This window comes from Callospermophilus lateralis, unplaced genomic scaffold, assembly GCF_048772815.1.
Source record: "Callospermophilus lateralis isolate mCalLat2 unplaced genomic scaffold, mCalLat2.hap1 Scaffold_113, whole genome shotgun sequence".
NCBI classification, from domain to species: Eukaryota; Metazoa; Chordata; class Mammalia; order Rodentia; family Sciuridae; genus Callospermophilus; species Callospermophilus lateralis.
Genome location: NW_027511570.1, coordinates 4012081 through 4037109, shown reverse-complemented (window position 1 = coordinate 4037109; position 25029 = coordinate 4012081). Strand labels below are relative to the sequence as shown.

The window sequence follows — 25029 nt, the reverse complement described above, 5'->3', positions numbered from 1 at the left end:
TGTCTTATCCAACAAAACATTAATACCCTATATATTTTAGAGATTTTCTTTAACAAACAGGACAAAACATAAACATGATAAAGGACTTCAAATAAGAAAAATCAGATATGTCATAAATGAGTGTCATAAGTACAATAAGTGCTGTTGCAGAAATGCTGAAATTTTGTTAAAAAAAGTAAGAGACAACCAGTTTGGGAAGAAGGGCTCAAAAAAACCGTTGATGATAAGCAAGGGAGATAATACTAAGTAACAGGAAAGTATTGAAATTCCTGTGAGCAAGAGACTTCCATGAGAATGTGGAACAGCTCAACAACTCAGGTAGACACCTGCAGTGAATTTGGTGTGGGTGAAAAGGAGCTTGTACATGTGTGTGACAGTGTGTACAGAGGCTGGTAAAATAAAATATGCAGCCTGCTTTTGACCTTTCCAGCAATGGGGACCAGATAAAAGTCTAAGTAAGATAATCAGATGTAGTTTCCACCCTTCATTCACAGGATGAAGGAGTTCCTGAAGGAAGATAAGGGGTGAAGCTGGCAAATACTTAGCAGTGTTGGAAGGGAGTATTAAAGAAGGATATAAGCCACAACATTAATTTCTGCTCAGAAAAAATCACTGGCTAAGCTCATGCCCTGTTTTTGGCAAACAAAGGTCTAAGGGAATGGTAGAAACCTAAGAAGCATTCTGGACTTTTTGTTAAAAAAACTAGAAAGGACAAAAATAAGATAGGTCACATGTTTATTGGGAAAAAAGAAGGAATATGGCTTTATACATTTTGAGTTTGAAAAAAGCATTAAGAAATATTCAAATAGAAAAATCTGCAAAGCAGTAGAAAAATTGGCCTTGGTTTTGTTAATTCGGGGTTAATTTAGAGTTGAATCTATTAAGAAAAGTTGGGCAAGGTATTTAAAGAATATAAACAAGGTTTAGAAATTTAAAAAAAAACAAGAGAAAGACAAATATTTGGAAAAAAACAGGAACATAATATTTGTAGAAACAACATAAGGAGTACCCCTTTCTCTGAAATTAGGAATGTCAGAGTTACTAAAAATAGAATTTTTAAATTTTATTAATTTTTTTGAGCATATAAATTAGTCTACAATTTATTTTCATTTTATTCCTAAGAGATATTCTAAAATTTACCACATGATGGTGCTGTTACCAAGTCATATAGTGTGGAAATAATTCTCAGTCATATAAAATGATAAAATTAATGAGTTTTACTGATTCATGAGTAAATATAAAATATAGATGCCCAATGGAACCAATTGAGGCCACAGTCTATTTATAAAAGCGTTGTGTTGAAAAGTCAAATATTTCATCTCCTATTTAAAAATCCTTCTACTTTACATTTAATGTGATCTTTAGTTATGTAAATTCAAAATAAAAAATCTGCTAAGATAACATCAAACTGGTTAAACATTTTAATTTCAAAAAATGTTTTACTTATTTTATAGTAAATAGGCCACTACTTCATCATTCTTCATTTTAAACAGATGCCACCACTACTTTGTAGTTCTTAACAGACATTTTTATAGAGATGGTACAGGACTCTTTCTGAAATTCTGCAGGATATTAAACTGTTCTTTGTATAACTGAAGTATTCACTCTACTGTTTTAATTACCTAAGTTTTCATTCAGCAACAAGCAAACCAAAGTGTTTCTCAATATATTTATCCATTTAGAGTTTTTTAACTAATGTAAATTCCTATTCATTTTTATATTCAAGGAGTATATATTTTATTTTTATTTTTCTCATAGGGAGTAATTACTAAGATATAGTTTATTTGTCTTTTAAATATAAGAAATTTGTTGAATTTAAAACAGCTGATTTTCTCATTGCAAATATATCCCAGCTCCTAGATTTTAAGATGTGATTGAAACTTTCAGAAGCATTATTCTAGTTTTTCTAGTGTTGGTATTGTATATTATTTAAAAACACATAAGAGAATTTTAATTTGTGTATACTTTGTTCAGTGTAACATGCAAGAGTAGAGTAAGAGTTGGTTTGGGTTTTTACCAGAGTTGTGTGCTTTGGAGAGATTTACAAATTTTCCTAATTTTACTCTGAATTCAACGTAATACAGTGAAATGACACCTTTCTTCATTCTCCTCAGCTTATATAAACCTGAGTTTCATTTTTATATATCCTCACCCTACAGAGGAAAAAGAGAGAAGTATACAGTAAAATAAAACTAAATAAAAGATTTTGAAGATAAAACAACATTGAAAATATGTGCTTCAGAACATTGAGCATTTGAATGTATTTTAAGTGGGTTAAAAAAAAGAGAAGCTCTGTTAAATTGAAGAATATATTATTTCATTCCTCTACTGCTGCTTAAAAGTTTGTCAGCCAAAAATTTAAAATAACTCATCTTTAAAATGCAGCTATGTATTCATATGTAGGATATATATTAATGGATTTCCTAAATGTATTTAGTATACTTAAAAATATGATTTATGTAGGAATTCATCATTCTTGCATTGCAATTCTATGCTGTGATACAAAATGAGAAACTGTCAAAAAATAATTTTAAGATCATATGGAAAACTAAAATACTACTGTTGATGTTTACATTCACATTTATTTTTTCTAATTTCATTCTTCAAAGACCAATAATAAGTGCAAGATAAAGTTTTCTGAGAACCTACTGCATGTAATTCTTGAAGAGTCTTATTACATGAGCTTTAACCAAAAGGATTCTGTATTTTAAATACAGCTGTCATTTTAATTTATTTTGAGTTTTCCATGCACTTTATTCAGCTGAATATTTTTCCATTATTCCTTTTTCATAAAATCATACCACCATGTTTGATAAAGATATATATATATATATATATATATATATATATATATATATATATATGTGTGTGTGTGTGTGTGTGTGTGTGTGTGTGTATGTATATGTACATAAGCACATTTCATGCAATCCAACACGTAGATGTTAGATAATTCAAAAATTGTGTTGCAATACTTACTTCTTAGATTTAATAGATGTAGTCTATAGATTGCATTTTTTTCAACAGAATAGGTTACTAGGTAGAGATTGCCCCTGGTGGATCCTTATTTAGAGATCACAGCAAGTTACAACATTGAAAGTGACTCCAAGTATTCTGTCAGGCTTTGTAAGTACTGAATTGTTTGGTATAATTTTCTACATGATAAAAATAGTTATAACAATATGTTTTGACTGTTTCTTTAAATTTAGCCAGAATCACCAATTCTCACAGTCTTTACTTCTATGAGCATCTCAATCTGTTTCTTGGATTAATTTCAGTGATCTTTTCACTGGGCTTTTCTCAGCCTTACTTAAGTAAGTCTTACTTGCTTAAGTCTGATTTTCCTCAAAGCATACAGAGTAAACTAACTCTATTAGAACAGAGGTGATTTACGTATAACTCCCCTCATTATTACCAAGCTCAGAGTCCTTGACCTGACCTACAAGACCTCCATCATGGGACATTGAATACCTTGTCTTCAATCAACATTCCTTTTATTCACTGACCTTTCCAGTCTCTTTGTTCATCAGTCCCTCCTTAGAGAGAGATTTTGCAATTGTTTTTTAGTTTTTCTGAACACATGTAATGTACACAGTTGTTGTTCATCTGTCTTTCTTCAGAAATATGCTTACATTTCACCATAGCCCCAAAGTCTTCTTGACCTTTACTATAAGACTGCCTTTCACATTCCTGTAATCTCTTTACCTTGATTTATGTCTATCAGCTTGAATCTATCATTGCTGATAGAGATATTTCATGTGTTAATTTTCCGATTTTCCCAATTGAATGGATGGAGCTGGAGAACAGGGAATGTCTATCTTTGAGTCCAAAATGGATCTGGGACATGGTGGCTACACCATAAATATCCCTTGAATGATGAAGGGAAAGGTATAATCACAGATTTATTTGGACAAGGAGTTTTATGCCAGTAAGATGAATGATTAATTTACCTCAGGAGGATACACTGTTTTGTCTTTTTTAGAGACACATTTTTCAGATTGATTATCTGCATTATGTAATTCAATTTTAATAAGGCATTTCCATAGTTTTATAAATCTCAAAGTCAATCCAATAAAATTTTTTTTTAAAATTCTCAAAAATTCAAACAAAAAATGATGTAGCACCTATTCACTATGAATCTTTCCTTGGACTGAAAATACATTTTTACTGATTAATAATAGTTAAGTTTTTTATAATTTATAACTGCAACACTTCCTTAAAACATTATATTTTTGACTTCATAAAATAATAAAGAAATATAACACTATTTCTTTCCAAATATATTTAAAAATAAAGATTTTTCTGATTGACATCTAATCATCAGTTACTTACAGGCATGGATGAAAAATAGGTGTCTATAAAAGTAAATATAAAATATATAAAACTACATTGATGAATATAAAATACTTTTATAATAGCAAGATGAAAGAATATTTAAATGTATATATGCATAATTTAGTATTAATTCTGCAACTCAGATAAACTTTGTAAATCTAATTAATTTAATGGTTAAATTTTAAATTTTAAGATACTATTTATGATCATAAATAGTAAAATATTTTCTACCATTTTTAGTATTATTAGCTTATTAATATTTGTTACAGTTGTTTCATTTGGATTGATTTTGAAAAATATTTAAATATTATACTTTTACATAAAATTAATAAGAATATTCACTGATATGTTACTGAGTAGAAAAGAGAAATACTAAATATCAAAAGAGAAATACACAAGAATCATACGCCTTTTTTCTTTGTGTATTTCTCAAATTCAGCATTAATGCATAATTTTAGATGGTATCATGTGTGTTAACTAACTTCTGGACTAAGTACAATTTATGTACATTTGTGGGAATAAAAACAAAATGACTATCTATATGAAGCTTAATTTACTTTTATGATGATTTTCATTATAATTCATAGTGTTTCTTATTAAAATTCAGAGCTCCTAACAAATATGAGAAGAAAAGACTGATTAATAGCACTTATTTCAAAAATATTTCTTCTGGGTTGAAATAATCATAAATAGTAACAGAAATGACATGTACTGCAGTTTGGGGTTAAGAGAGTATACATTGTACAAGGAGAGGGGGAAAGAAGACCTAAATTTAATAAGATTCACTTTTTTGCTATACTTCACTACTCAAAATTCATTGTTTTCTTCATTATAATGGAAGCAATCTACATGCCTCCAATGGAATCAGGTTTCTTTCTCACATTTACACACTCCTTCATGTGCCACTACCCAATAAAAGACAAAACTACATATTGGGCAAGTAATGATTTCTTTCAAGGGTCTGAACAACTTTGCTGTCCTCCTCCGCTGCTCTTTCCACTCTCCCTTTCTTTCTCTTGCTCTAAAGTTTGGCCAGAATCACAATTCTCTCAATCTTCACTACTATTAGCATCTAAATCTCTTTCTTGTATTATTTCAATGATCTCTTCACTGGGGATATTTCTAGTCTTACTTCCTAACTGATAAAAGTAAAAGTCTCTGTAGGCTTTTTTCTTACAGAATTCTCAAGTCCATTATTATCCTTTCTTATTTCTTCCACTTCTGCACTGAATAAAACTTACCAACAATAGTGTTTCTCCACTGTGATATCAACTCTCACCAATAATGTGCTAACTTAGATATTTATACTCTGTGTTCTCCAAAAAGTCATGAAATGTCAAGATCAACTTTGGTAAGATAAAAGTTATTGATTGTTTTTTCATTTTTAAATTGATCATTTTTGTACATACATTGCTATAAAATTAATTAAAAATTAAACTCTGATAAGAGTGTTAAAAAAGTAAATAATCAAATTATTAGGCTTCAATTTTCAATATAAATCCATATTTGTTAAATCATAGAATAACACTATCTGTGGGAGTGAATATTTCATAATTATAACTTTTTTATTTAAAATATTACTAATTAAAGGAAAATTAAAATTGCTAATACTCTTTCATTTTCTTTAATTATTTTTAGATAGTAAACTGTCAAAACCTTTGTTTATGTACCTTTTTCAGTTTGATAACTCCTTCTTGTGTATCCTCATCTGTGACGATGTCAAACAAATTCCCTCCATCTCCGGGAACAATAGTGTACTCAATTTCCGCATTTTGTCCAAAATCAGGATCCAGAGCTCTTATTTTTCCAATAGCTGAGCCAACAGGAGAAGATTCAGGAACTTTCAGATGGAAGATGCCTGATAAAATATATGTAATTTGCATTGACAGTGAACTAGCAAAGGAAGATTATCAGGTTTGAAAAATGTAGACTGCAAAAAGTAAATCAAATTTGGAACATTATAGAGCAAAATGCAAAGGCAATTTGCTGTCAAGGATTATGATTATATGTAATAACTTCATTTTCACTTCAGTAGACCTGCTTTTGATTTTTAAATGGGTATTATAAATAATAGAGTGTGCTATATTAAAATTACTGTGTGGAAATATTTTAATATGATGGATATCAAAGTATACCTTCTATGTGAGGGTAAAAGTCTTCATAATTGTCACCAAAGTAATCAATACCAATAAAATATAATCTAAAACACAATAAGAAGATATATATATATATATATATATATATATATATATATATAATTAATAAATTGATAATAAATAGATAATAGATAGATGGATAGTTATTTATGAATTTGAAGGTTATGTATCCAGAAAGTAACCATTACAATGACTATGAATTTATCTTACAATGAACTGAAATAATAAGCTGTACACTAATACAAAATTCTACCTCGATGAATTTAAATAAGGCATATTGGAGACAAAGATTCAGCTCATTTTTTTAATAGGGAGGGAGAGAGAGAGAGAGCGAGAGAGAGAGAGAGAGAGAGATTTTTTTTAATATTTATTTTTTAGTTTTTGGCAGACACAACATCTTTATTTGTATGAGGTGCATCAAACCCAGAGCCGCGCGCATGCCAGGCGTCAGCTCATTTTTAATACATATTAACTTGGCACACTTTCTAATATTTAAACTGAGTACATAAAGTTTGAACTCCCCAATTTTTTTCTTTTTCTCATTAAAGGAGAAAAAATTAAAATGATCATTTTTACCACCAAATAGAATACTTACATTACATGAAATATGTACTGGATCAGGAAAAAAATGTAAAAAAAAGAATACTTATCTGTGGAAAATATTCCAGAACTATGAAAATAGTAGACATAATTTAAAACCTTTGTCAAAAATTTAAAGTTTTAGATAAAGAAAATAAATAGGACATACTATTTTTTGAACATCTCATCAAAGTGAATATTAATGGGGTAAACAATAATATTCAAATCAAAGTTAAAAAAAGGAAAAGAAAAGGAGGAAATTAAAAGTGCAGATGCTAAAATGAATGAAGAAGTTCAATGTTTAATTTTGATACTGGAATTCCAGTTTCAAATTCTATAAATAAATTTTGAATGTCACTTTCCCATGGACAAACAAAGTGCAGTGATTAAGTTCTTTTAGAATTCTAGTACATATGTGAATATTGAGTAATGATGGCACTCAAGACTTTTCTTGCATGGTGAAGTTCACTCAACAAATTACTTTTTAAAATTATAATTATTTGCTTCAAGATGGCATGAAAAATTATTAAATTAAGTCATTTCATTTTTCATTACCAATTATTTTTATAGAATATATAGTTATTTCACAATCAGTTGGCAAAACTTGGTAATCTCATCAGCCCTGGTAACAGTTAAATTTTGCCAGCTACCCTCTACCTCCCAAATATTTCCCATTTTTTCTTGTAAATTATTTTGAAATCTGCCTTATTTTAACTGACATCGAAAGAACATCACCTCAATAGAACACACATTCTGTCTTAAGAGGGCTAAATATCCACCTATATCTTGTTTATTTGATGCACAAGAAAGAAGGTATATATATATATTTGGGGTTGGTACCAGATATTGAATTCAGGGGCACTCAACCACTTAGCCACATCCTCAGCCCTATTTTGTATTTTATTTAGAAACAAGGTCTCACCAAGTTGATCAGCGCCTTGCTTTTGCTGAGGCTGACTTTGAATTTGCAATGATCCTGTCTCAGTCACCTGAGCTGCTGGGATTACAGGCATGAGCCACTGTGTCCCACTAGAAGGTATAGTTTATACTGACCTAAAATAATTGTGAGTAAGTAATTAATTGTTTAGTATTATACATGTAAGATGACTTTCTAAAAGAATACACCATATACAGTTTAAATAAGTAAATATACAATACAAACAAATGATAATAAAACTTTCTAATGACAATGTTGGAGCATTGATATAGACTTTATTAAGGAATCATATTTAATGAAAGTCATAGTAATTGATCCAAGTAGCCATTTCTCATAATCTAGTATTGTTTTCATTAGGTTTTATTTGCCAAACAACACAGTTGCTGCCAGATGTTCAATGTTCACAAAATTCTAAGCAGGGTTTGAAACCTAGGCCACCAGATCAACTAGAAAAATAAAAAATGAAAGGATTAAATGTTGCCCAATTGTCTCCAAGAAGGATAAAGTGGGAAGTGGGACATTCAAGGGCAATCTGTCTTTTATCAAAAAGTGACAAGTACCTAGTAGAAATTAATGTGACCATTGTCACCTACATTCTTCAGATCACAAATATTTCTCAATAAGTACAGATTTGAGGGACTCCTGAGTTTTGAGCAAGAATCAAGATGCTTGAATTTATTTTTAGTGTGGCAGTAAGGCATGGGGCATAGTCACTCAAGTTTTACTCAACTTCTCAAAGAGAAATTTCAGAGAAAAGTAACAGAGCACAGAATATATGAGATATTTTTCACTTCCTTTTGAATTTTTTTTTCAGAGTAGAAATTAGAAGTTTATTAAAGAACAGCACAAAAGACTTCTCCCGGAGGAAGAAAGGGACCCAAGAAGTGGAATCCCCCTTTTAAAATTTTTAATGTCAATTAAATATAAATATGATTTATTAGGAAGTGAGTCTACAACATTTGATTCTCACTGTGTGATTGGGATAAAAATCAGTAGAAACAATAAAAGCTTTAAATTGATAGTATGATTAGTCACAGTCCAATCTCATGGTCCATCAGTGTTAGAGTCTTAAATTTTTTGCTGAAAAAATAGAGAAATGGAGGTTTAAGTTGAATGAGTACTATAAATCTCCCTCTCATAGGATATTTAGTTAGGAAATTTATTGTTAAACATTACAAAGTAAAAGGATAAAAATTGATTTGAGAGCAATAGCATGATGCTCTATACAGGGGATTTCTGTTGGGTTGGTGAGGATACCTCCCTGAGGAGTGCAGGGCAGGTGTTGGATGATATCTTTAGGGAAATAGGAGGATATAAAGAGCATAGGGTATTTCTGCAGACACTTTCCAATATATTCAGTTAGAGCAGCTTCAAGTTGCGTATTAGATTTCATAAGGTAGCTTTTTATTTGAAAAGTATAGAAGCAAAAATAAATAAATTGTATATTGAGAAAAATAATAAAGACTAGAGTCATGTCTACTGGATAATGGTTAGTGAGTATGGAAAGTCTAGCCAAAACTGAGACCCTCTATTGTGAGAAAAAGCACTTTAAACTTTGAAGGGTACCAAATAATGCAGACTAGAGATGAAATAACCCCCCTTGAAGACACTATGCTGAGATGTGAATTTTATGCTTTAAAAAAGAACACTTTATGAGTCCATTAACAATAAATGTGAAGATAGCTATACTTTGTAGTACTCTGTCAATATAAGTTATAAGTTATCTAAGCAGTTCTTTTTGAGAGTTGTCATCTCAGAGCATTCTCACAAATTTCATTAATATTTAATGGCTTTGGAAAACTTGTGGTAAATTCAGAGTGGCATTGTTCATATATGGTTGATGTAACAGCATTTGACTAATCTGTATCCCTTAAAATTAAGACGTAATAAAGAAATTATTTATCACTTACATTTCTTCTGTGCATCGAGGTTTTAGTGCATGTAAAACTCAAATACACAGAACAGTAGATTTTCTGTTCTTTACATAACAGACATATATTTCAATAAGGTGAAAGATGTGCATGTTCATTAAGACAAGCATTGCTCTGTAAAATACTGCAGCTGGTAATAGAAGCTACAGAGTATGGAAAAAGCCAGAGAAACTGTGCATTAGTCACGTCAGATTGTTTAGGTTCTGTCGGTTTATTTTCAATGACTTGACATTTTATCATTTCTAGAATCTCAACAGCATTAAAGCTGGGGTCATTCAGATTAATTCAGAACTCTGAAGTAATCTTCAGCTGTGCAAAAGTTGAATTGTTTATGATGTACTATGAAATTACACTGCCATCATTTTCTGGGTGTCCTACTTTTGATGCATATGAAACATCTTAATGGCACTACCTATACAACACAGATTAAGAAATAAAACAGATGACAAGAGATGGTACCCACAGTAAAAAATATATTTACATATTCATAGAATGCACAAATGATGCTTTCCCAAAATCCCTTGGGAAAGAAGAAATATTACATGTAATGATCTAAGGTGGAATTTTAGTGATCAAATTTATATAGTTTCCTTCAATTTTTTCCTTTTAGAAAATTCAGAAGCATTAATGAAACTATCAAGAGAGATATATTTACTTAAAAGAATATAAATAATGTTTTAATTTACTGAGAAAATATGATATAACCAAATATATTAAATGAATGAACAAATTATAAATATCTTGAAAACTTTCAGCAATGTGAAAATTTTTTTAAAACAATGAAATAAATTTTTACAAATTTACTTTTGAAATACATTTTATATTTAAAGCAATAAGTCTTCAGATGACAAAAAAATTGTGTAAGAGCTCAACATTCAACTATTTATAAAGATCATTTGTATATGACAGGTAATAATTGGAGCTTAAAAATACTAGAAGTTCATTGGATTAGATAAATGAGAATGAAGGGAAGGGAGAGATGGGAATAGGAAAGACCACAGAATAATTTGGACATAATTTTCCTATGTTTTTATATGAATATACAACCACTATAACTCCACATTGTAAACCAAAAAAATGGGAAGTTATACTCCATGTATGTATAATATGTCAAAATATATTTTACTGTCATGTATACCTAGAAAGAACAAATTAAAAAATTTAAATACTAGAATGTTAGGGTCTGTAAACAAGTCAAGTTGGCGCCTGGCATTTTGCCAGAGGGAGTGGTTTGTGAAGTAATGTCAGAGAGCCATTAAGTGTGGAGATTCCTTATTGGTTGACTCTTGTATCTAGTTTACGTTAATTAAGATAAGCTGTGTGGAATGTATATATTATATATACCCCTCCTGTCCTACAATAAACGGCTCCCACTCCTGCTGTATCAATGTACACAAGTTGCTCGTCACCCCCCCCCCCCCCCGTTAGTTTGGTGCAGCCGGACTGCGGCACTAGAATGCTAGAAATATAAAATGTTTAAGAATAAATTGATATGAATTATTAAACATTTTAAGAACTCAAAATTGTATCCTTGAGCCCACCTAAATAATTATACAATTTTTTAAAAAAGTTTACATTTAATATTCAGAATGTGTATATGCATATACATACACAATCACCTAACTGTAGATTACATAATTAGATTTAGACATAGAATTGTTTAAATAATGATCCTGTATGCTTTTTCCTTGAACTGCCATCTAATTTCACCTAATTGCATATGATTTGATTTCTTAAGCAAATGTAATAATAGACAAATAATGTAGTATGTAAAGAACATACCAAGAGAAAGCAACCAACATCGTTGTAAGTTAAAAAAATAATAATAACTTTATAGAAACTTTACCTATATCTCTGTGACCTTGGGCAAAATATTTAGTGATTCTTTTATTTTTAAGATTGGTGTAATAATAATTTTGATTCATCTTGTAGATTTATTTTCAAAAATTCACTGGTACAATAGTAAATAAAATTTAGTTTTATATATATATATATATATATATATATATATATATATGTGTGTGTGTGTGTGTGTGTGTGTGTGTGTGTGTGTATAATAACATAATTTATATTATCCATTACTACTAATTAAATTTTAAATAATATTTTTATTGATAATGTCCCCATGAATATGCATTATAATATTTTTCTATATGAATAACAATAAGAAAGAGAAAGCTGCGTACAAATGTGTGAGAATGAAAAAAAGAGAATGCTGAAAAATTATTTTAAATTTTACTAAAATATTTATTTTCTTGTTCTGAAAATTGGAGAATTCAGGAATAACAAAATATTTTGATAGTTTAGTAATATTTTAGGTCCTCTGTCTTCAAAATGCTAAAGCAGTTTTTTAATTAAAAAAAAAAGTCCACAAGAAAAGACCTTTCTGATGACAAAATTGACTTCAATCTGGGCTTAAACCAAACACATTAAACATCTGTAAATAGAACCTCAGGAATGACAAATCTATCCCTACTCACTCTCAGAATGTCTATGAGACTAGTGACAATAAATTTGAAGAGAACTAGTGTTTATTCTACTCTACTGATATAAGTTTTCTAAAAAAGTTTTGAAATTTTTCATCTTAAATTGTTCACAAATTTATCATTACCTAAAGCCATTGAAAAACTTGTATCAATTGAAAGAGAAGCATTTTCTAGCAATGATTGACTTAGTAAAAGTGCAGGTTGAACACGTTTTAAAATGTCAAGGATTGGGCACCAACAACTTTACTATTTTAGTTAAATTATTTCCCTTTTAAAATACAATAGTAGAAAAAAAAACAAAGGAAATTCAAAGAACTCAGAAGAGGAAAGGAAAACAAAATGTTTGTAAAATCTAGTGCAATTTAGAAATGTTTATATCTAATACAATCTCAGTTCTCAACAACTAAAAGAGAAAAGAACGTTTACAAAGGTTATAAATGTCCCTTCTAAATTGTACAAGCATGTACATGAATTGTTAAGTATATATCTAAAATTAATGGATTAAGTTTTATAAATTCTATGTAATGATAGCAATAAATCTTTTCTAAGAGTAATAAGAACTCATCCATCTAAAACTTCTGGTTCTATGCAAATAAAACAATGCAAAAATATAGGGCCAGATGTAAATCATATTTATATAGTAAGTTAATTACTTAGCATGCCTGTAATTCAGGTAAAAGATTAGGTCCAACTGCAGCTTCTAGTAGCTTTGTCCACAGGATGATGAAGACAATATAAAAATGGATAAACAGATTTTTTATAGTTTTGTCTATTTCAGAATTCAATAATTTTCTTTTGAATGATTACATAAGAGCATAAATTTATACATATTTATGAGGTTCCCCATCTTACTTTTAAAAATATGTATATATTGTGTAATGTTCAAATGAGTTTAAACATATCTAGGAGTGTTAACAATTTAATGTCATTGAAGAATTTAATTGAAAAATCACAAATATTAATCTAGCATGGCAACTTCGAAGGTCTGAAGCAATGTTTATAATTCTATTCCATGTATGATATTTAGACTGAGAGTGTGAACTGAGCCAACTTGATATTGGGTCTGTGAGGTCATCTAATAGGAAACAATCCACAGAACCATCAATCCATAGAATCAATCCACAGAAACAACCACATGAAAAAGCTAATAGGCTAAGAATTTCCTGACTTATAATTTTCTTTGTTCAGCTACTCCCACTGTGATCTATCAACTCCAATATCAGAAGGACCACTGGTATATTAATCTGTATAAATTCTCATCTTGTTCCTGTCCTTTCCATATGCACTTGAAAAGTTTGATTTATCATTTCAATAAACTATTAATGTGTGGCCTATATATATTCCCAATGCCCCCCACCTTTTTTGTACAAGGGATTGAATTCAGGGATGCTTAAACATTAAGCCACATCCCCAGCCCTTTATAATATTTCATTTAGAGACAGGGTCTTGCTGAGTTGCTCAGGGTCTTGCTAAATTGCTGAGGCTGGATTTGAACTTGTGATTCCCCTGCCTCAGCTTCCCAAGCTGCTGGCATTACAGGATAAGCCACCATGCCTGGTTTCTGACATTCTTTTATTACTATATCTGACAAAAGACAACCCTTAATAGTCATAATTAATCTTCTAAAGAGGAGAGATGTATGACTAAGAAAAAACAAGAAAGACAGCTAGATATTGGTTTAAATTATGATCATTAACCTAGAATTCACCTTCCTCATTGCTTGCAAAGTATGCAGATGCTAAAGTAACTGCCATTCTCTTTTCATTTCTATTTTAAACCAATCCACTCTCCACAAACTCAGCTTTACTAACTTCACTAATTCTTTTCCCAGGTAACGACTGTGAACTGTATTTCACAGAATAAAATTAGAATGGTGTTATGTAGATTTTTCACTTTCCCAAACCTGCAAACAATCCCTCACTAATATTCCTGTTATTGGAATAGGTACAGCATGTTCATTTTTCTCCTTCTTCCCCTCTCCATTTCCTCAGTGAATGTCTTTCCTTGGATGAAAACAATGTTGAGCCAGAACATCATCTGCAGCAGTAACTACAATATAGTGGTCAGTTTTTTGTTCCCTATTAATTCTCCAAGATATTACTCCCCAACTGTAGGACACAGCAAAGCTAGGGGTTTGGTGTGTCCTTGTTTTAAGGTATAGTTTTGCTTCTCCAGGTCTGATTTATCTGAGTGGCAGTGAGTGAAGAATCTTGGAAGCATCTCATCCTGCAACCCCCAAGAGCAAGGAATTGCCTCTACTTTGATAGAACACTGCCTCACCCTCCAGATCCCTCAGTGATGCACTCCACACACAGATTCTCAATATGAGGAAAATCTCCTTTGTAGGACTTAAAATGACTCTTGGGTATTTTTCCCTTCTGCAGCTACATCTTTACCCTTCCTTTGGTTATCATGTAATTATTTTTACAAACAGCTTTCCTTGGGTACTTCAACATTCTTAAACATATGGAAAACACTATCCCAAGGATTTGCTCCCTGTCTGGGAAAATAACAGCAGCCATTGTGATCTGCCCTGGTTGCTGAGGAGGCTCTTCTCTACATACCTGAGGCTAGGAAAAGAGCAACCACACTATTTACTTTGATTATATGGGAACTCTTCATCACTCTCTCAAAGAATACCTCAGCATAAACTTTTTCTATTATTCCCCATACTCTATAAAAAGTGTTTTTTAAAAAAAAAAACACACAAAATATCTTGTTCTGACTAATGACTCAACAGTCTTAAATGCATCCTGACATTTTCATTTTAAATTCTACATTTGACTTTGGACAATACTTGTCTAGATGATATTCACTGAATTTTAGCATCATGGTAAAAATTTCAATAATAAACTTTTATTACATCTGTAAGCATCCCCCTCCCGCTTTTTAGCCAATTTCAATTGAGATATCCTTCATCTTCCCTTCTTACTATTGAACTCCAGCAATATGCAAATACTGGTACAATTTATCACACAGTCTGTTTTCACAATCAATATTCTTCTTAACTGAGATATTCCCAAGAATAGACAGTGTTCATATTTGATTATTTCACAAAGTTTTTCTTTTGCTCCAAACTGACTCCAGGCACTCTTTTAGTTATTGTCCCCTTTTTAACAAAATTTCTCCTTTATTGTCACTGTGACCTATTTCTACCTAACAAGCAAGCCACATGTAGACTTAGGCTGGTTTTTGAAGCCACTATTCTGTTAAAGATTTCCTCTGATATTGCCAGTTTTATTTCTTTGTCATTAAATTCTTAACAATTTTTGGGCATCATTCAACCCTCTTCAACATTCCCTCTTTTTTGAAGCACACTTCTAACATCTCTTACATTCTCTATATAGAGTTCTGGTTTCTTCCACTTCACAGCTGTCCCCTCCCCAATGCCCTTTGTTATGTCCTCAAGATCAGATAAAATTCCTGCTGCATGTTAGCATCATATGGAAAGATTTGGATACAATGCTGCAGCCCAAGAATAACCCAAAGAGGGGTTACTTTAGTGGTTCTGTGTTTAGACCTGAATAACAGGATTTTTTACATTCCTTCTGGTTCTATTGACAATCATGGTCAAGAGCCATTGTCTCCAGCCGCCCCTTTGATTTTTCTCTTCTAGTTAATTTCATCTATCCTCTTGACTTCATTTACTCTATTCACACTAACTTTTTTTTATATTTTAAATTTCTCTATATACAACTTCTGAGTTTTATACTTGGCAAAACATTATGATGTTCCAAAACTTCAAGGCATCGATCTTGTTGCATTCCACATAGAGCTTATAGGATTGCCATGTCCCCCAAAAGATATCTAATATGCAATGTCTCAGCAAGTAGTATTTCTCCTGTTCCATAAATTAAAATCCTCCATTGATAGAAAATAAATACTACCATTTTTTGATCCAATAAAATTGTTGAAATCTATACACATATTATCATTTTCACAACTACCATAGTCTTTGCTAACAGAGATCTCACACATATTTCTTCTCTGTATTACTGTTATTGTGTGCTAACTGAGTCTCCCGTAGTACTTCTCTCTGAGGTACCTGCAATGTCTTCCTCATGCTCTTCTGCAAGAAGAGACAGGGTCATGTCTATCACTCACAGGGAGTGAGTACATTATTTTCTGACACAGAAATAACATGGAATAAATGTATAAAGCTTTTAGAAAGTCAATGGACATAAATATGAAGGAAAGAAAGACATTTTAAAATACATATTACCCTTTAAGAAGAATAAATATTTTTAGGAATCATTTCTAAACTGCTTTACATTTTGTAGCATGTATCTAAAATCTTTCCCATCAATAAATATTTTTATCATCACATTAGAACTATGATGTCTATACTGTTATCATAATTCCCATTCATACCCTGGTAGGGTATGACTGTGAACATACATATTGAGTAGGGAGGGAATGCAGGTATAAGCCCTGAGTTTTAGTGTTTGTCAACTTCTATGGCATAAGAACTCCCACCACAGACAATTTCAAGTCAACTATGTGTCATCATTGAACACAGTCCTGGGAGATGTGCCCTATAAGCTCAGATAATCTGTTCAACACCTGTTTCAGGTGTTCTAGGTTATGAGAAGGACCAGTCAAGTGGCATCTCTGACCCACAGAATGATTACTTTATTTGGTTTGTCCACTTGGTCTCATTTTACTACCTGAAATCAATTAAACTGAGGCAATATTTTGTTAGTAAGCAAGCTTTTAAAATACAAATAACTCAAAATTAATACTTTCAGCCATATTGAAGCATGTACATTTCAATAATGTGTGACTTAGTGGGTTAGGCATAAACAGGAGGGTTTCTATTTTCAAAGTTTAAAGAGCACAGTCAGTGAAAATATGGAGAAAAAGATTATCAGGAGATTTAAAAATATTCAAAAGGGGATGAGGCTTTAAAGATAAAATTAATTTATTTCTACACTCTTTCTATGCCTGTAGTGCAAAAAAAAAAAAGGAAAACTGACTACATTTTTTTCTGGACTTCTGATTCTCCTTTCCTTTTTACAAAGTACCTCTATGCAAGTATAAGTTTTACATCTAATACTGCAGTTATAGTAACTACAGTTTCAATAAACATATCTATATTTCCCTACAAATCTAATTGTCCTTTATATTTTTTTCAAAAAATTGCATTGGAATTTCAACAGCCCATTTATATTACTTAATTATTATCAGAATAAAAATCTCTTTCACATTCTATAATATATATATATATATATATATATATATATATATATATATATATATATATATTCAATACATATGAATTATATACTCACTATTCCTGTTACATGGTAATAAACATGATGTAGATCTTGGCAAGAGTGCACATCCTTTCAAGTGCATCAATAACTTTCCATTGTTCATTCATCTTAACAGAGTTCATTTAATATTCCCTTAAATCCTTTTTTAAATATGTAAACCGTTCTTTCAGTTGACTTTATCCCTATAATTTCTGATTAATCAAATAAGATATAGCACATTAAGAATTCTAACATAAATTGTCAAATAACCTTATCAAAATATTCCACAAAAATAATACAAATTTTCTTATGATTTAGAAAAAAATTGAGCACCTTTAAACTAAGAGCCTATCTGGGCATGGTGGCAGATGCCTGTAATCCCAGCAGTTCAGGAAGCTGAGGTAGGAGCATCACAAGTTCAAAGTCACGCTCAGCAAATTTAGGAGGCCCTAAGAAATTTAGCAAGACTCTGTCTCAATATAAAAATAAATAAATAAAAATGGCCAAGGATATAGCTCAGTGGTTATTTGCCATTGGGTTCAATTCCTGGTACCAAAAATAAGTAAACTAACAAAATTTTAATAAATATTTAGACTTTCAAGACTGGGATTGTGGCTCAGTAGTAGAGCACTTGCCTTGAACCTGTGAGGCATTGGGTTTGATCCTCAGCACCACATAAAAACAAATAAAAATAAAGATCAATATAGATATAGATAGATATAGATATACTTAAAACAAATAAATATTTAGACTTTCAAATTCAGCTGACCTCATCTATTTATTCAAAGGATTGGTTACTCATGAATTTCCTTTTGAGACTTTAATAAGGTAATCTGGAAGAGATGAAGTTTTGTAATATTCTCTCTCATGTCAGAGTTTAGTTTCTTTTAGCCAAAACCAATTCGTTAACTGACAGTCCAACTAGCTGTCTCTTAATTTGATTTCTTAATGGCCATCATACCATCATGAATCATGTGCAAATGCACTGGCTTTTCTTTTTTTCTATTGCCTGTATTTGACTGTTGGACTTTCCCTGTTTAGTTGCCGGTGCCTTAATGTTTCACTAGCTATCACTACAAATCTCTTCATGTATAAATATCTGACTATCATTTATTTTTTCAGGAATGGTTTCAATGCTCTCTTTGATTTTTTTTCTCTCTCCCCCTTCTCTTTCTTCTTCCTTCTTTCCTTCCTTCCCTTTCTGTCTTTTCACTTCTACTTTTTCATAGTTCTATATATACAAACCTTTAAATAGGATGTCATGTTTTGCAGTGCTGTAAGTATTTCAGTATAGCTTTGGTTTTCCACTAACACTATTATAATAATATTATTTCAGTAATCAATGTAGATATCATTTCTTCCAACATTTCCATTGTTCTGTAATGATATGGATTCCCATCCAGTACATTTATATATATTGTGTTCATAAGTTTATCACTGTTTTTATTCCAAGTTGCGTGATTGTCAGTTACTTAAAAAATCTATACTTGGTGCTTGAGGGAAGAAATTTAAAAATTTATTCTCTTTATGCAGGTTCAAATAAAAAATTATATTATTTTTACATTATTCAATTACTTCAATTCATTACTTCAATAAAACTGCAGTTTTAATTATTTTTCTATTGAATGATATATTTTATTACATCAAATATTTGTTAATAAGATATATTTCTTACATATCAGAATTTTGTTTCCAAGGTTTTTACTATTACACTTGGTTCTGTGTTGCTCTTATTAACAAAACAGTTTCAAAATCCAGTTTCTTTGTCTATATAGCTCCTAAGACCAATAATAAAGCAAAAATGAAGTACAGAAATGTGAACCATATGGAGTTAAAGGTAGCTTTAGGATTCTTTCACAACTATGGTTAAAGACCGTCACTAATGTCAGAAATTTAAGTATTAAAGACTTGATCTGCTTTTTTTCATCTTCTCATAACTTCATTTTCTTTTCAAGATTTTTCATACTCGAATGATAAACAGAGCATGATTTCTTTAATTCAGTTATTTTTTCTCTTTGTGTGAGAGTTCATGTATCACTTCTTTGCTTATATATCTTAGAAATATTTCTTTGTGGCTTCGATTTTGAAAACACTTTTTAAGGATTTTAAAGCCTTTTTCAATGGCCTTTTGCTTTCTCCCCTCCATCAAGCTCATCATATTAACACAAAAGCCATCTTCTTGCTGAAGTCATTTCTTCATTGGTCTTCCTCTTACTTAACTTCCTTTTTGAGTCCAGAAGATCCCCGTGTCCTTTCCACTCTGTTATTGAGATATCTCCAGGCTCTGCTTCACTTACTGTTTCTGTGGGCTTTCTCTACACTACTGTATACTTCAGTCCTTATCACATATCAAAGCTCTTTTATCTAAAAAGCAATACATGGCATTTTGTTTTATGTTACATTATTGCCCTTAATGTAATTTATGTTACATTATTGCCCTTCTGCAATAATGTAACATAAATACATAGTGTATACATATTACAACTTTGTAACATTTGTATCCAACTTACACCAGGCTCAAAGGCTTTGATTAGCCATATAATGGGAGTGTTATTAGGTTTTGTTTGTTTATTTTTTTGTGTTTGGAGAATAAACAGGTCGCCTGCCCTTAGCCAGAATTTCCAGGCAAGATAGGAAGTGAGGTGTAAAAAATGCACTTGGGAGTAACAAGGAAGCTTGTGAAAGGAACTGAGTGATCCTCACCATATCCAGATGAGTAGTACAAGGCCTTCTCTGAACTCAAAGGCCAGGAGATATTCTATTTTAACACATATAACACATATTCTGAGACTGTGTGTATGTTTGTGTATATATAACCACATAAATATCTATGTGCATATATGTTTATACTCTTGAATCGACCCCATTACTTAAGTAATTTGATTTCATAATATATACTTTAGATCAGCTTGTTAGATGATTTAGCCACTTCAAATTCATGTAATAGAAATCATTAATATTTTTGTAGCTTACTTACAAATAAAGATCCTCTAGAGATATCCCTGATTGTAATAGATAGGAGCCATATAACTCTCACGCAAAACATTTTTTAAAGAAAATACTTTCTCTTCATATGATTTTAGATAGAGTTCTTTTTGTAGGTATCAGGTTATTTCCACTTCTGATCCAGTATTATTGGTTTCATTTGTGGACACTTTTCTGGGTTACTTGGAGGAACTTTTTGGGTAAACATAGGCATCAAAAATAAATTTCCACTCTAGAGAGAGAGTTAATTTAAAAATGAAGTTCCTGGATGAATCTCTTTTACTTTTTAAACAAAATAGCATTGCAATTTTATTTCTGAAACTGAGTCATTATAAGAGTTAAGTGAGAAGGAACATCCAAATCATTGTCACACAACAATTTCTATGTTGTGTAAAACATAGTAATTTATTAGTCAATACCATAGTCATCATCATCATTATCAGACTGAGAAAAGTTATAAAATCATGGGGCAATAAATTATAAATCAACAGTAAAATGATAAACTATTTTCATAAGTTTTATACAAATACATTTGCCATTTATGGTTTCCCATCTCCTTTTATAGAAGAAAATGGATGCAAATGGGGGCTTAATAAGTCATACATGCATATGAATACACATTGCCATAAAGCACTGTGATAAGTAAATTCTAAGAAATTATGTTGTGCATGTTTAAGCAATGGAAAAAGTATTTCAAATTCATCTGAAGCAAGATTTTTTATCATAACTGTTTAAGAGTCATGAGCAAATATAGCTAGTCTGGGGAATTCTCCTTTAAGTTATTTATGTAGGAAATACATGTTTTCTTGACATTAACATTCAAATAGATATCATTTCAGTTCATAATTTTATGTCATATTTGCTGTTTAATTGCTCCATATGAGAAATGTTTCTGCTAAATGAGCACTGGCCTCGAAAGAAATGGTTTTACTGTGTATAAATGTATTCTGTCTTTTCCTCTGACGAATGTAATTCAAAATGATGTTACACTAAAAAAGTTTTGACACAAAGACATGTAAAACTTCAGGCAGTTTGACTAATTTTTTATTCATGCAAAACATGAAAACCTTCTTCCTTCAAATAATTCAACAATATCTCCCACTTATTATAATGCTAGACAGTGGTTCAAATGTGCATGTAATACAATCATAAAATAATTTGATCACAGTGATCTGCTAAGTAATTTTCTATTGCCCTCTCATTTTTCTCTTTATGAGTATAGGCAGTTTAATATATGTTATGATTGTTTTAGAGGTGCATTTAAAATAATATTGTTTTAGAGTGGCATATAAAGAAAACCATAGTTTTTATTTTTAATATCATGTTAAATTAGAAGAATTGTGAACTTCAGAGTTAAAAAACTTGTAACTTCAATTCATTGTTGATAACTGAGTATTTATCTCTCTAAGGGTCCATCTTCTTTATAGGCAAAGTGATAAATATTAATCTAATAATGTTATTGTAAAAAAGAAGATAAGACAGTAATCATAAAGTTCATGGAATAGCTTATAAATGCTCTAACAGTTTCAATGCTCTCTTCTCTCACATACTTTCTTGTTTAATCACACTTAAAAACACAAATTGAAACTTGAATAAATACCCAACAAGCCTATGGACCTATCCATATTCTTTTACCCCCTACATACGATCTAAAGTTATCTTTCTGTTTCAGTGGGATCTAAGCAGGAATTTGTGTCTCCTAACTATATGTAGCTTCTCTTGAATCAAGACTTTCATTGTGTATTTTCCAGGTCTATTATCCCTGCCCAAACTTCTACAAAATACTCTTCACCCATACCTGTAGGACATGACTTGCTGCCTGCTTCCCGGTCTTGGGGCCGCACATGACGCTGGGATGGCGCCTGGCAATCAGCCAGTAGGTAGCGTGGTGGTGACAGAAAAAACAGACCACCTCCAGGATAGGTCCAGTACTCTTCCACCCTCGTGGACAGCTCATGCTTTCCCTTACAGAACATGGGAAGGGTGTACAAGTGAACTCACCCCACCCCTCTGACCTTTATTCTGATTGGCTCCTGAGCATTATATTAGCTGTGTGTACTTCCTCAATAAACAAGATCCTGCTTTGAAGGTCTCCCTAGCGTGTCTGATTGTCTTTCAGCGAGGGAGGGCAGGGTGTGGGCGCCTGGGTGCCGAAGGCCAGTCAACCTTTGCCTTTCTTGGCTCATCCTGGTCAGGGCATGCTTTCCCCATGTCTCCCGCAGGTCAGGAGGAAACCAGGGGCTAAAACCCTGACACATACCCACTAATAGGACATCTTTCCAATGGTAGTGGTTTTGAATTTCTGACCTGGAAACACCACTATCACCCATATAAATAAGAATATCACATTTCCCAGAACATATTTGCTACACTATAGATTCCACAGGCTTTATATACACAAAACCTGAATCTGAACCCATGTTTAATATCCCACATTTTACATGCAAACAGAATAATCTCTCAATCCATACTGCTCAATAATCTATCACAGCTTGCCGAATTTAAAGCAGACATAAAAAAAATTAAAAAAATAAATAAAACAGAAAGAAAGGAATAAGAAAGAACTACAGAAAAAAAAAAGAAAAACATGAATAGCTTTTAGAATTTGAACCATATTCTTTAATGAGATCATATGATAGGTAATCAAATTAATTATTTGTTTCTCCTTTTAATGTTTTTTCTGTTTCCCTCAATAAAAAAGTAAGAAAAAATATTGCTTTAAGGAATTTTGTGTTATTGCTCATAACGTTATCTAGTAAACTTTGTTATATACTTTCCATGTTCTAAAGTTTGGTGTTATCTTTGAAACATATTCATAAATTTTTTAAATTGACAGAAACTATGTATGTTTAGCATGAATCACATGGCATTTTTTAATATGTGTCCTGGTAGAATGATTCAATTGACTAATCAACATATGCATTAAAGTATAATGATTTCTAAATGCCATTCCAAACATTTGGCAATTAGACTTTCTGATTACTAAATAAAAATATATACCAATGAAGAAAATATAGGTTGAAACTATATAGAAAAAAGTGACAAAGCATTCAAATATGAAAACATGTAGCCAAAGCAATAAAACATACAATTATTTAAATATTCTTAGTGCTACAGATTTTAGTAGATGAACTCCCTAATTGTCCTTCTTAAGTGGAAAAAGAAAAAATCATTTTGGTTTTTAAACTCTCTAGACAAAAAAACTACCTGGTGACTTAATCAAATTTCTTATAAAACTACGACTAAAACCATTCAGCATCAATATTCTAACTCTGAGGAACAGAGAAATAATTCCCCAAAATGCACTGGGAAGTGAATAGGTTCTGATTGGTGTTAAATGTAATACTGTAACAGAAAACTAGATGAAATACAAGTGAGAAATACTCATTTTCAAAGGGAAACACAGAGTTATAGAGAGGATACAGGTGTGAACCATTCTATTATCAAAAGAAACTGTAGCAATTTTCACCTATTGCAAAACTAAAATGAAATAACTAGTCAGAACTAAAATAATAACATATCATCAATATCATCCTATTCACAAAAGTATATGAATATAGTTCCATGTGTATATTTACAAAAATGGAGTCACAGAATTATTATGTTAAATATATAATAAAAAATCTGATGGTACATGTATTATAAATATGATGCCTTATATCAGATTATGTATATTTGTGTTACGTCTTAAGTTAATAATGTATCAGGGTAAGATCCCACCCAAATAACTATAAATATTTTGTTTTAGTTAACATTGATTTAATAAGTCTGATTGTTCAATTATTAACTCTATTTTCTATTAAAATAATATGGGATGTGAAATACATTGAAATTATAAATTCTGATGTCATGCAATTTTTGTCTGTTGACTTATGCTCCCTGAAACCAAAAAAATGTCTGGGAAATGATTTTAATTGCTAATTCATTATATAACATTGTAATTCAATAATTTCATATGGCTCTGCAAATTTTGAGTTAGGGTAAATTACATACTTTTGGGGAAGCGAATTGGATTGTCGTTGACGTCACTGAGGGTGATGTTGACTACTGTTGTTCCAGCCAGTCCTCCTAGTTGTCCTCCCATATCTTTGGCTTGAATGAGAACTTGGTATTGTTCTTTGACTTCTCTACCCATGTTTGGCAAAGCTGTTCTAATAATACCTTGAGGGGGAAATAGTAACAGAATACAAACATCACAAATCCTGTACTTTCCATAATAAAATAGATTGCAACCACAATAAAATGATTCTATGTAGATTCACTAGCAAAGTTATGGCCGTGAGAAAACATGTGTTATTTAAAAACACCTTAAATGCTCAATACTTAAGATATAATTTAATTTCGGAAACAACCCTACAATGAGATATA

The 25029-nt window shown here is 31.1% G+C and overlaps 1 pseudogene across 1 annotated transcript in view; it reads right to left on the bottom strand.

The window, feature by feature from the left end:
- Positions 1–24809, bottom strand: part of LOC143386138 (cadherin-12-like) — an 80725-nt pseudogene extending 55916 nt beyond the window's left edge. Inside the window, exons 1-2 of the transcript XR_013089812.2 lie at positions 24655–24809; positions 6003–6190 (exon numbers count right to left, since the gene is read on the bottom strand). The product of XR_013089812.2 is annotated as a cadherin-12-like (transcript). The remainder of the gene's footprint in view (positions 1–6002; positions 6191–24654) is intronic.
- Between the last annotated feature and the right edge of the window lie 220 nt (positions 24810–25029).